Raw genomic sequence first — 10,011 nt, 5'->3', positions numbered from 1 at the left:
TTGGGCTGCCCCTGGTCTATAATGTCTGTACAGTCCATTGTTCCTCTGTGTAACAGTCAGTAAAGCAGCCAGTCAGTAAACCAGCCAGTAAGTTAACCAGACAGTCAGTGAACCAGCCAGTCAGTGAACCAGCCAGTCAGTGAACCAGCCAGTCAGTGAACCAGCCAGTCAGTAAACCAGCCAGTCAGTGAACCAGCCAGTCAGTGAACCAGCCAGTCAGTGAACCAGCGAGTCAGTGAACCAGCCAGTCAGTGAACCAGCCAGTCAGTGAACCAGCCAGTCAGTGAACCAGCCAGTCAGTCAGCTCTTCCTTCTGTTCATAAATGTCTTTAAACTGTACATCTTATTACAAACAATGTTACATACATGGTATCATCACCATCATCATCATCATCATCATCATCATGGCATCTCAACAGACACAAACTAACAGATCAGCCCAGTCCTGAACAGCCCCTTATTCCCTATTATAGTGCACTACCTAGTCACTGTGTTTTGAGTTAATTAGGGTTTTGTGGTGTAATTTGTTAGATATTAGGGTCTGATTAGGTGACTGACAGTAGTAGACAGTACTAGTGCACTACCTAGTCACTGTGTTTTGAGTTAATTAGGGTTTTGTGGTGTAATTTGTTAGATATTAGGGGTCTGATTAGGTGACTGACAGTAGTAGACAGTACTAGTGCACTACCTAGTCCCTGTGTTTTGAGTTAATTAGGGTTTTGTGGTGTAATTGGTAGATATTAGGGGTCTGATTAGGTGACTGATCCTCTGGACAGTACTAGTGCACTACCTAGTCCCTGTGTTTGGAGTTAATTAGGGTTTTGTGGTGTAATTTGTTAGATATTAGGGGTCTGATTAGGTGACTGATCCTCTGGACAGTACTAGTGCACTACCTAGTCACTGTGTTTTGAGTTAATTAGGGTTTTGTGGTGTAATTTGTTAGATATTAGGGGTCTGATTAGGTGACTGATCCTCTGGACAGTACTAGTGCACTACCTAGTCACTGTGTTTTGAGTTAATTAGGGTTTTGTGGTGTAATTTGTTAGATATTAGGGGTCTGATTAGGTGACTGATCCTCTGGACAGTACTAGTGCACTACCTAGTCCCTGTGTTTTGAGTTAATTAGGGTTTTGTGGTGTAATTTGTTAGATATTAGGGGTCTGATTAGGTGACTGACAGTAGTAGACAGTACTAGTGCACTACCTAGTCACTGTGTTTTGAGTTAATTAGGGTTTTGTGGTGTAATTTGTTAGATATTAGGGGTCTGATTAGGTGACTGATCCTCTGGACAGTACTAGTGCACTACCTAGTCACTGTGTTTTGAGTTAATTAGGGTTTTGTGGTGTAATTTGTTAGATATTAGGGGTCTGATTAGGTGGCTGATCCTCTGGACAGTACTAGTGCACTACCTAGTCCCTGTGTTTTGAGTTAATTAGGATTTTGTGGTGTAATTTGTTAGATATTAGGGGTCTGATTAGGTGACTGATCCTCTGGACAGTACTAGTGCACTACCTAGTCCCTGTGTTTTGAGTTAATTAGGGTTTTGTGGTGTAATTTGTTAGATATTAGGGGTTCTGATTAGGTGACTGACAGTAGTAGACAGTACTAGTGCACTACCTAGTCACTGTGTTTTGAGTTAATTAGGGTTTTGTGGTGTAATTTGTTAGATATTAGGGGTCTGATTAGGTGACTGACAGTAGTAGACAGTACTAGTGCACTACCTAGTCCCTGTGTTTTGAGTTAATTAGGGTTTTGTGGTGTAATTTGTTAGATATTAGGGGTCTGATTAGGTGACTGACAGTAGTAGACAGTACTAGTGCACTACCTAGTCACTGTGTTTTGAGTTAATTAGGGTTTTGTGGTGTAATTTGTTAGATATTAGGGTCTGATTAGGTGACTGACAGTAGTAGACAGTACTAGTGCACTACCTAGTCACTGTGTTTTGAGTTAATTAGGGTTTTGTGGTGTAATTTGTTAGATATTAGGGGTCTGATTAGGTGACTGATCCTCTGGACAGTACTAGTGCACTACCTAGTCCCTGTGTTTTGAGTTAATTAGGGTTTTGTGGTGTAATTTGTTAGATATTAGGGTCTGATTAGGTGGCTGACAGTAGTAGACAGTACTAGTGCACTACCTAGTCACTGTGTTTTGAGTTAATTAGGGTTTTGTGGTGTAATTTGTTAGATATTAGGGGTCTGATTAGGTGACTGACAGTAGTAGACAGTACTAGTGCACTACCTAGTCACTGTGTTTTGAGTTAATTAGGGTTTTGTGGTGTAATTTGTTAGATATTAGGGGTCTGATTAGGTGACTGATCCTCTGGACAGTACTAGTGCACTACCTAGTCCCTGTGTTTGGAGTTAATTAGGGTTTTGTGGTGTAATTTGTTAGATATTAGGGGTCTGATTAGGTGACTGACAGTAGTAGACAGTACTAGTGCACTACCTAGTCACTGTGTTTTGAGTTAATTAGGGTTTTGTGGTGTAATTTGTTAGATATTAGGGGTCTGATTAGGTGACTGACAGTAGTAGACAGTACTAGTGCACTACCTAGTCACTGTGTTTTGAGTTAATTAGGGTTTTGTGGTGTAATTTGTTAGATATTAGGGGTCTGATTAGGTGACTGACAGTAGTAGACAGTACTAGTGCACTACCTAGTCACTGTGTTTTGAGTTAATTAGGGTTTTGTGGTGTAATTTGTTAGATATTAGGGGTCTGATTAGGTGACTGACTCTCTGGACAGTACTAGTGCACTACCTAGTCCCTGTGTTTTGAGTTAATTAGGGTTTTGTGGTGTAATTTGTTAGATATTAGGGGTCTGATTAGGTGACTGACAGTAGTAGACAGTACTAGTGCACTACCTAGTCACTGTGTTTTGAGTTAATTAGGGTTTTGTGGTGTAATTTGTTAGATATTAGGGGTCTGATTAGGTGACTGACAGTAGTAGACAGTACTAGTGCACTACCTAGTCCCTGTGTTTTGAGTTAATTAGGGTTTTGTGGTGTAATTTGTTAGATATTAGGGGTCTGATTAGGTGGCTGACCCTCTGGACAGTACTAGTGCACTACCTAGTCCCTGTGTTTGGAGTTAATTAGGGTTTTGTGGTGTAATTTGTTAGATATTAGGGGTCTGATTAGGTGACTGACAGTAGTAGACAGTACTAGTGCACTACCTAGTCACTGTGTTTTGAGTTAATTAGGGTTTTGTTGTGTAACCTAGGCAACAGGATGCCGTTTGAGCTGAAAAATAAAGAAAGGGATATAGCATAGATATATGTTTTCTAGAATATGCAGCAGAAAGTTTGACTGACCGGTCGGACCGGTGGAAGGGGGGGGGGGGGGGAGTTGACACGGTTACCACGGTTACAGCGGGACGTATGACGTGTGAAAAACGTTCAGGTAGAAATATGCTGTGTAGAAACACACCAACACGCCTCTCTGACAGACGTAGAATAAGGAACCGTGGTCGGCTCTAACCATAACATTTCTAGCTGTATAATGAATTACGTCAGATGCTCAATTAAGTTCGGGGGGGGGGGGGGTGTTGAAAAATGTACTAACGTGACTCCTCTCCACCCCTCTAAATGGAAACGTTTCATTAAGTCTACGGGAGGGGGGGGGGGGGGTTGAAAAATGTACTAACGTGACTCCTCTCCACCTCTCTAAATGGAAACGTTTCATTAAGTCTACGGGAGGGGGGGGGGGGGGGGGGTTGAAAAATGTACTAACGTGACTCCTCTCCACCTCTCTAAATGGAAACGTTTCATTAAGTCTACGGGAGGGGGGGGGGGGGGTTGAAAAATGTACTAACGTGACTCCTCTCCACCTCTCTAAATGGAAACGTTTCATTAAGTCTACGGGAGGGGGGGGGGGGGGGGGGTTGAAAAATGTAGTAATGTGACTCCTCTCCACCTCTCTAAATGGAAACGTTTCATTAAGTCTACGGGAGGGGGGGGGGGGGGGGGTTGAAAAATGTACTAACGTGACTCCTCTCCACCTCTCTAAATGGAAACGTTTCATTAAGTCTACGGGAGGGGGGGGGGGGGGGTTGAAAAATGTACTAACGTGACTCCTCTCCACCTCGGGGACACCGGGGACCGGGGGACACCGGGGACCAGGGGGGGGGACCGGGGACACCGGGGACCAGGGGGGGGGGGCCGGGGGGGGGGGGGGCCGGGCGGGGGGGGGGGGGGGGGGGGGACCGGGGACACCAGGGACGGGCTTAGAGAAACCCGAAGAAGGCTCTGGTCCAGGGCGTTTCTACTGTAGGCGTTCCCCCCCCACCCCCCCTCAGGGTACATGGATACAGGCGGTTAGTAGAGGAACGCCCAGGCACTAACGATCTGGATCACAGCGATGGAAAACACTGATCCAGGAACAGATACTAAACGGACAAACCCTATGGGGAAAGATCTGGCCAGCTTGAAGACCTAAAAACCTGGAAATGACTTCCCTCCGTTCAGCCATTCCTACGGGGAAAACGAAAAAGCATGGAGAAAGGAAGAATGGAGTTTTTTTTTAGATAAACTCTGAATAATAAGATCTGAGGTTAACACAGGCTGAGGAGGTCTTGTACCTTTTGGTTCTATGAGATAATATCAGTCAGGTAACAGGACCTTTATGAATTATGAAGTCTATATGTTGTGTTTCTATGATAATATCAGTCAGGTAACAGGACCTTTATGAATTATGAAGTCTATATGTTGTGTTTCTATGATAATATCAGTCAGGTAACAGGACCCTTATGAATTATGAAGTCTATATGTTGTGTTTCTATGATAATATCAGTCAGGTAACAGGACCTTTATGAATTATGAAGTCTATATGTTGTGTTTCTATGATAATATCAGGACCTTTATGAATTATGAAGTCTATATGTTGTGGTTCTATGATAATATCAGGACCTTTATGAATTATGAAGTCTATATGTTGTGTTTCTATGATAATATCAGTCAGGTAACAGGACCTTTATGAATTATGAAGTCTATATGTTGTGGTTCTATGATAATATCAGTCAGGTAAACAGGACCTTTATGAATTATGAAATCTATATGTTGTGTTTCTATGATAATATCAGTCATGTAACAGGACCTTTTTGAATTATGAAGTCTATATGTTGTGTTTCTATGATAATATCAGTTAAACAGGACCTTTATGAATTATGAAGTCTATATGTTGTGTTTCTATGATAATATCAGTTAACAGGACCTTTATGAATTATGAAGTCTATATGTTGTGTTTCTATGATAATATCAGTCAGGTAAACAGGACCTTTATGAATTATGAAGTCTATATGTTGTGTTTCTATGATAATATCAGTTAAACAGGACCTTTATGAATTATGAAGTCTATATGTTGTGTTTCTATGATAATATCAGATAACAGGACCTTTATGAATTATGAAGTCTATATGTTGTGTTTCTATGATAATATCAGTCAGTTAACAGGACCTTTATGAAGTCTATATGTTGTGTTTCTATACAGGAACTTAATGAATTATGAAGTCTATATGTTGTGTTTCTATGATAATATCAGTCAGGTAACAGGACCTTTATGAATTATGAAGTCTATATGTTGTGTTTCTATGATAATATCAGTTAACAGGACCTTTATGAATTATGAAGTCTATATGTTGTGTTTCTATGATAATATCAGTCAGGTAAACAGGACCTTTATGAATTATGAAGTCTATATGTTGTGTTTCTATGATAATATCAGTTAAACAGGACCTTTATGAATTATGAAGTCTATATGTTGTGTTTCTATGATAATATCAGGTAACAGGACCTTTATGAATTATGAAGTCTATATGTTGTGTTTCTATGATAATATCAGTCAGTTAACAGGACCTTTATGAAGTCTATATGTTGTGTTTCTATACAGGAACTTAATGAATTATGAAGTCTATATGTTGTGTTTCTATGATAATATCAGTCAGGTAACAGGACCTTTATGAATTATGAAGTCTATATGTTGTGTTTCTATGATAATATCAGTCAGGTAACAGGACCTTTATGAATTATGAAGTCTATATGTTGTGTTTCTATGATAATATCTGTCAGGTAACAGGACCTTTATGAATTATGAAGTCTATATGTTGTGTTTCTATGATAATATCAGTCAGTTAACAGGACCTTTATGAAGTCTATATGTTGTGTTTCTATACAGGAACTTAACAAATTATGAAGTCTATATGTTGTGTTTCTATGATAATATCAGTCAGGTAACAGGACCTTTATGAATTATGAAGTCTATATGTTGTGTTTCTATGATAATATCAGGACCTTTATGAATTATGAAGTCTATATGTTGTGGTTATATGATAATATCAGGACCTTTATGAATTATGAAGTCTATATGTTGTGTTTCTATGATAATATCAGTTAAACAGGACCTTTATGAATTATGAAGTCTATATGTTGTGTTTCTATGATAATATCAGTTAACAGGACCTTTATGAATTATGAAGTCTATATGTTGTGTTTCTATGACAATATCAGGACCTTTATGAATTATGAAGTCTATATGTTGTGGTTCTATGATAATATCAGGACCTTTATGAAGTCTATATGTTGTGTTTCTATGATAATATCAGTCAGGTAACAGGACCTTCATGAATTATGAAGTCTATATGTTGTGTTTCTATGATAATATCAGGTAACAGGACCTTTATGAAGTCTATATGTTGTGTTTCTATGATAATATCAGTCAGGTAACAGGACCTTTATGAATTATGAAGTCTATATGTTGTGGTTCTATGATAATATCAGGACCTTTATGAATTATGAAGTCTATATGTTGTGTTTCTATGATAATAACAGTCAGGTAACAGGACCTTCATGAATTATGAAGTCTATATGTTGTGTTTCTATGATAATATCAGGTAACAGGACCTTTATGAAGTCTATATGTTGTGTTTCTATGATAATATCAGTCAGGTAACAGGACCTTTATGAATTATGAAGTCTATATGTTGTGGTTCTATGATAATATCAGGACCTTTATGAATTATGAAGTCTATATGTTGTGTTTCTATGATAATATCAGTTAAACAGGACCTTTATGAATTATGAAGTCTATATGTTGTGTTTCTATGATAATATCAGGACCTTTATGAATTATGAAGTCTATATGTTGTGTTTCTATGATAATATCAGGACCTTTATGAATTATGAAGTCTGTATGTTGTGTTTCTATGATAATATCAGGACCTTTATGAATTATGAAGTCTGTATGTTGTGTTTCTATGATAATATCAGGACCTTTATGAATTATGAAGTCTATATGTTGTGTTTCTATGATAATATCAGGACCTTTATGAATTATGAAGTCTATATGTTGTGGTTCTATGATAATATCAGGACCTTTATGAATTATGAAGTCTATATGTTGTGTTTCTATGATAATATCAGGACCTTTATGAATTATGAAGTCTGTATGTGATTTTTCAAACAGAAAGTGACATTAGCGGAATGCCGATCATCTCATAGAACTAAACGTCATCAGACCTTATTTTATATCCCCCAGAAACCCCGGCGGAAACACCATTCATTTCCCCATTGGGTCTCTGACCAATGAATCACGGAGGAGTCAGTTCCTATAGAAACACCATTTACTATCTTCTCCACAGATGGAAGTGGGGACATGGGGGGGGTCGGCGTGGCAACAACAGAACTTCCCACAGTCTTACTGTAACCCCTGTCCTCAGGCCAGTCTCTGATTGGCTGACAGCCTCGTGGCGTGTCCCATCCATCCTAGCATGCAGTGGGGGGTGGGGTTTACAGAGTGACTTTCCAACACTCTCTCTCTCTCTCTGAGCCCATCCAGTCCGCCAGGGGTGTTCAGTGACGTCTCATCTTGACCTTGCGTGACCCGTCGCCGTCTTGGCTCCGCCTCCAGTAGTTCTCCGAGCTGCTGCTACGGCGATGAAGGCGGGACGAAGAGGAAGAGTGACGATTCTCCTCCTTATCCATCTCCAGAACCCTCGGTCTGACAGAGAGAGAAGAAGAGTTAGGGGAGGAGCTCTGGTCCTGTGTCTCAGGGGGGAGGGGTTAGGGGAGGGGCTCTGGTCCTGTGTCTCAGGTAGGAGGAGTTAGGGGAGGAGCTCTGGTCCTGTGTCTCAGGGGGGAGGGGTTAGGGGAGGGGCTCTGGTCCTGTGTCTCAGGTAGGAGGAGTTAGGGGAGGGGCTCTGGTCCTGTGTCTCAGGTAGGAGGAGTTAGGGGAGGGGCTCTGGTCCTGTATCTCAGGTAGGAGGAGTTAGGGGAGGGGCTCTGGTCCTGTATCTCAGGGGGGAGGGGTTAGGGGAGGGGCTCTGGTCCTGTGTCTCAGGTAGGAGGAGTTAGGGGAGGGGCTCTGGTCCTGTGTCTCAGGTAGGAGGAGTTAGGGGAGGGGCTCTGGTCCTGTATCTCAGGTAGGAGGAGTTAGGGGAGGGGCTCTGGTCCTGTATCTCAGGTAGGAGGAGTTAGGGGAGGGGCTCTGGTCCTGTGTCTCAGGTAGGAGGAGTTAGGGGAGGGGCTCTGGTCCTGTGTCTCAGGTAGGAGGAGTTAGGGGAGGGGCTCTGGTCCTGTGTCTCAGGTAGGAGGAGTTAGGGGAGGGGCTCTGGTCCTGTGTCTCAGGTAGGAGGAGTTAGGGGAGGGGCTCTGGTCCTGTATCTCAGGTAGGAGGAGTTAGGGGAGGGGCTCTGGTCCTGTATCTCAGGTAGGAGGAGTTAGGGGAGGGGCTCTGGTCCTGTGTCTCAGGTAGGAGGAGTTAGGGGAGGGGCTCTGGTCCTGTGTCTCAGGTAGGAGGAGTTACGGGAGGAGCTCTGGTCCTGTGTCTCAGGTAGGAGGAGTTAGGGGAGGGGCTCTGGTCCTGTATCTCAGGTAGGAGGAGTTAGGGGAGGGGCTCTGGTCCTGTGTCTCAGGTAGGAGGAGTTAGGGTAGGGGCTCTGGTCCTGTGTCTCAGGTAGGAGGAGTTAGGGGAGGGGCTCTGGTCCTGTATCTCAGGTGGGAGGAGTTAGGGGAGGGGCTCTGGTCCTGTATCTCAGGTAGGAGGAGTTAGGGGAGGGGCTCTGGTCCTGTATCTCAGGTGGGAGGAGTTAGGGGAGGGGCTCTGGTCCTGTGTACTCAGGTAGGAGGAGTTAGGGGAGGGGCTCTGGTCCTGTATCTCAGGTAGGAGGAGTTAGGGGAGGGGCTCTGGTCCTGTATCTCAGGTAGGAGGAGTTAGGGGAGGGGCTCTGGTCCTGTGTCTCAGGTAGGAGGAGTTAGGGGAGGGGCTCTGGTCCTGTATCTCAGGTGGGAGGAGTTAGGGGGAGGGGCTCTGGTCCTGTGTACTCAGGTAGGAGGAGTTAGGGGAGGGGCTCTGGTCCTGTGTCTCAGGTAGGAGGAGTTAGGGGAGGGGCTCTGGTCCTGTGTCTCAGGTAGGAGGAGTTAGGGGAGGGGCTCTGGTCCTGTGTCTCAGGTAGGAGGAGTTAGGGGAGGGGCTCTGGTCCTGTGTCTCAGGTAGGAGGAGTTAGGGGAGGGGCTCTGGTCCTGTATCTCAGGTAGGAGGAGTTAGGGGAGGGGCTCTAGTCCTGTGTACTCAGGTAGGAGGAGTTAGGGGAGGGGCTCTAGTCCTGTGTACTCAGGTAGGAGGAGTTAGGGGAGGGGCTCTAGTCCTGTGTACTCAGGTAGGAGGAGTTAGGGGAGGGGCTCTGGTCCTGTGTGACTACCTGTACTCAGGTAGGAGGAGTTAGGGGAGGGGCTCTGGTCCTGTATCTCAGGTAGGAGGAGTTAGGGGAGGGGCTCTGGTCCTGTGTCTCAGGTAGGAGGAGTTAGGGGAGGGGCTCTGGTCCTGTGTCTCAGGTAGGAGGAGTTAGGGGAGGGGCTCTGGTCCTGTGTGTGTGTGTGAGTACCTGTGTGCAGCGTCTGGGTCAGCTCTGCGATGAGAGCGTTTGGCCTTCAGAGGGGCGTGTCTCTCAGGGGGGGAGGGGTTAGGGGAGGGGCTCTGGTCTACACGGGGGGCGTCTGGCCTCGTCCTGCAACACAACCAGACAC

At 43.8% G+C, this 10,011-nt stretch overlaps 1 long non-coding RNA gene across 1 annotated transcript; it reads right to left on the bottom strand.

Annotated features, from left to right (window-relative positions):
• Positions 1–307: 307 nt before the first annotated feature.
• Positions 308–3,603, bottom strand: LOC129850899 (uncharacterized). Its single transcript, XR_008758883.1, has 2 exons — positions 1,618–3,603; positions 308–1,512 (listed from the first exon to the last, which is right to left on the bottom strand). It is a non-coding gene; the product is annotated as an uncharacterized LOC129850899 (long non-coding RNA).
• Between the last annotated feature and the right edge of the window lie 6,408 nt (positions 3,604–10,011).

Source organism: Salvelinus fontinalis, unplaced genomic scaffold, assembly GCF_029448725.1.
Source record: "Salvelinus fontinalis isolate EN_2023a unplaced genomic scaffold, ASM2944872v1 scaffold_2441, whole genome shotgun sequence".
NCBI classification, from domain to species: domain Eukaryota; kingdom Metazoa; phylum Chordata; class Actinopteri; order Salmoniformes; family Salmonidae; genus Salvelinus; species Salvelinus fontinalis.
This window is presented reverse-complemented; position numbering and strand designations above follow the sequence as displayed.